This window comes from Macadamia integrifolia, chromosome 6 (genome assembly GCF_013358625.1).
Source record: "Macadamia integrifolia cultivar HAES 741 chromosome 6, SCU_Mint_v3, whole genome shotgun sequence".
NCBI classification, from domain to species: domain Eukaryota; kingdom Viridiplantae; phylum Streptophyta; class Magnoliopsida; order Proteales; family Proteaceae; genus Macadamia; species Macadamia integrifolia.
Window position 1 is genome coordinate 29,681,435 of NC_056562.1, and position 3,128 is coordinate 29,684,562.

Genomic DNA, 3,128 nt, shown 5'->3' on the forward strand with positions numbered 1-3,128 from the left:
TATATATATATATTTTTATTGTTAATATTGTTGGTGCATGTTGATGTTGATTTCCTTTATTTCTTAAGGGGTCTCACGAAATGGAAATGAAAATGAAAATGAAAGAAGTTTATAAGGATCAACCTTGTGAGATTATCCCAGACATATTATCAATGCTCCCCATAGAGTCTCTTATGTGATTCAAGAGTGTGTGTAAAAGCTGGTTGAGTTGATAAAAGAAGACCCGTCGTTGAGTTGCAGCTTCAAAGATCAAAGAATCGACCACATAGACTAATTCTTTGGGAATACTACCTGGAAGTATAAAGGAATAAATTTGAAGTTCGACATTGTTGGGTGTTGCAATGGTTTGCTTTGCAAGGACGGTTATTTTCATGTTATTAATGTTGACATTTCTATTTGCAACCCAATCACAAAAGAGTGTGTGATGTTGCCAAAGGATAATCAATATAGCATTTGTCACATTGGTTTTGGTATGGATTCCACAGGCAAGTACAAGGTTATTAAAATGTGGAGTAACGAATTGGAAAGTGATTCCTCTAATGAAGATGATGATGAGCGGTTTATGATGAAGGGTGAGATTATTACATTAGGTGAAAGTTCATGGAGAGAGATAGTGATCCCTTCTAAGATAGATTTTGCCATCGACTGTCAACCGCAATTAGAGATGGTATTCATGAATGGGGCACTCTATTCGATTATGAAGAAGCCCAAGGACCGTTCGCAACAGCCAATGATCCTTGTGTTTGATCTCCATGATGAGAAGTTTTGCACTATAGAGTTCCCTCCTTCTATAGATTTGCCCACATATGATAAATTGGGCCTAACTTCTATCAAGGGTTACCTGGCCTTTTATTATCGTTATTGTGATAATATTGGTGTTCATATATGGTTCATAGAGATTAACAAGTCTAAAGGCAATGAGTTGCACCGATATGTTCATAGTAATGTGGAGAAATTCCAGTGTGGTTCCAAGTACAAAATTTTGTTCCAAGCCTTGTATCTCCTATTGTTCTTCCTTGTGGCAAGTCAAACAAAGATACTAACTATGAGATCCTCTCTCTCTCTCTCTCTAAATTACCAAAAATGTAAAATGTTTGGTTGAGAGTCCGCTTGGGCTGTGGATACATATTGGTGGTAGTACTGAGTGAATGTCTCCTCTCTTTCTTTGAAAGTTTCTTGTGCTCCAGTTGCTGTCTATCAAAAGAAGTGTAGAAACCTCCTTTTTTTTTTTTTGGTTCATTCATATTAATATTGCACTTTTGGTGAAGCATTTTTTCTTTTCTCCTACAAGTTATCTTTAACATTCTTGTAGCTCTTTTGAAGTGATCTTTAACATTTTTGTAGTTCTTTTGGCCAAGTTTCATTATTTTGTAAGTAAATGGTTTTTAGCCTTGTTTATGATTTCCGTTTTCTGGTAAGCAAGGAGGAGAAAAACTAAGGCTCCGTTTGGTATCATTTCTGTTACAAAAATGTCGTTTCGTGTCAAAAACGAAAATTTCAGTTTCTGTGTCAGAACGAAACTGGGAAGACGGAACTCCAAAATGGAGTTCTGTCCAATCTCGTTTTTTCAGTTTTTTTTTTTTTCACTTTTTGTTCCAAATAAACAGAAACGGATCATAAGTGCACCAAACAGAAGATTCCGTTTTTTCGTTCCAATAGAAGGAAAAAACTTCAAAAACGTTTTTTTAGAACGATACCAAACGGAGCCTAAGTATTTTTTTCCGTTGCTCAATGAACATAGAATAGTTTTTGTCTGTAGGGAAAAAAATAAAAAAATAAAAAAAATATTATTTTTTAGCCTTCTATTTTCAATCTTAAATCCAAGGTGGCGCTCCACTTGGAAGCTTCAATCAGCTTGTTGAGATTTCACTTTTCCTAATCCGAGTTTGAGATGGGATAAGACCCAGACGTAGAGTCCCATCGGCCGGAAATGGATTTTTTCGATGGATTTTGGACTCAAGTCTCCTCCTGGCATTACCTAATAATAGTATTTCAGTCTCTTTTCCCCCAAGGGAAAGCCCTTTCCAAATGGAGTAGCTCATCTGTGTCTTGAAAGCCCGCCCTAAAGAGAGGCTATTTTATAATCTCTACTGCCTATCCAACCCAAAGACTATTATTCGTGGTGGAGTGTTTCGAGTAGGATCCTATCCCATCCCCGCAAAGAAAACTACTGCGCTAACGGCTGATATTTTCATATGAAAAAAAAAATTATATATAGAGAGAGAGAGAGAATTAGACTAAAATTTATTAGAATGATTGATAATAATAGGGACAGCATTTTGTGTGCAACAAAAATAAAAAGATATTTGGATCTCGTATAAAACCTTAGACAAAGTTTTCCTGCACCGGTGGCTAGATGAGGGGAAGTTGGAAGATGTGAGTTGGTGTTAGAAGGTACAGCTCCCTGGATCGAACCAGGCCCCTCTGATCCTGCTTGTTCTGGTAAGTTTAATGACCCTAATGTTTTCAGCTATCGCAAAATCAGATTATGAAATGTTTTGGCTCAAGGAACCTCTGATCAGGTGGGTCAGTTTAACACAGCTGTTCAAACAGGTCCCACCTCAAACCAATTAGTGAACAACTCAATTAATTGGAATTGAAGATGCAAAGGGACAAGATCAAAGGGCCATGAGGTTTTTGTTCGCGAGTGTGGATCAGGTTTTTGTACTAGAATCATTCTCGTATAGACTGATTCACAAAGATGGCATCCACCACAGAGTTGTTGGGTGGATTCCATCTGTTGCGATCAGCCCTGTACGAGAACTATTCTCGTACGAGGACTTGATCCGCTCTCTCTGTTCACACAGGTCCCATCTTAATAATTGAATATGTTTCCTATTAGTCAAGTCATGTTTACTATTAGTCAAGTCAAACCAAGTCAAGCACCTAACATTCACATTACTTACTGTAGTTGTGAATGGAAGGAAAGGAGGAAACATATTCAGTTCTCAGACCTAAACAGCTTTGATCAATTAGACATTACGTTGTAGCTGCCAAAAAGATGGTTGATGCAACTTTTCTTCGAGTTGTTCTTCAGAACATCAACTCCCTACTTCAGGAGGAGTTTGGTCTAGTATGGGGAGTTGATCGAGAGATGGAAAGGCTTTCTAACGCCTTAGCTACCATTA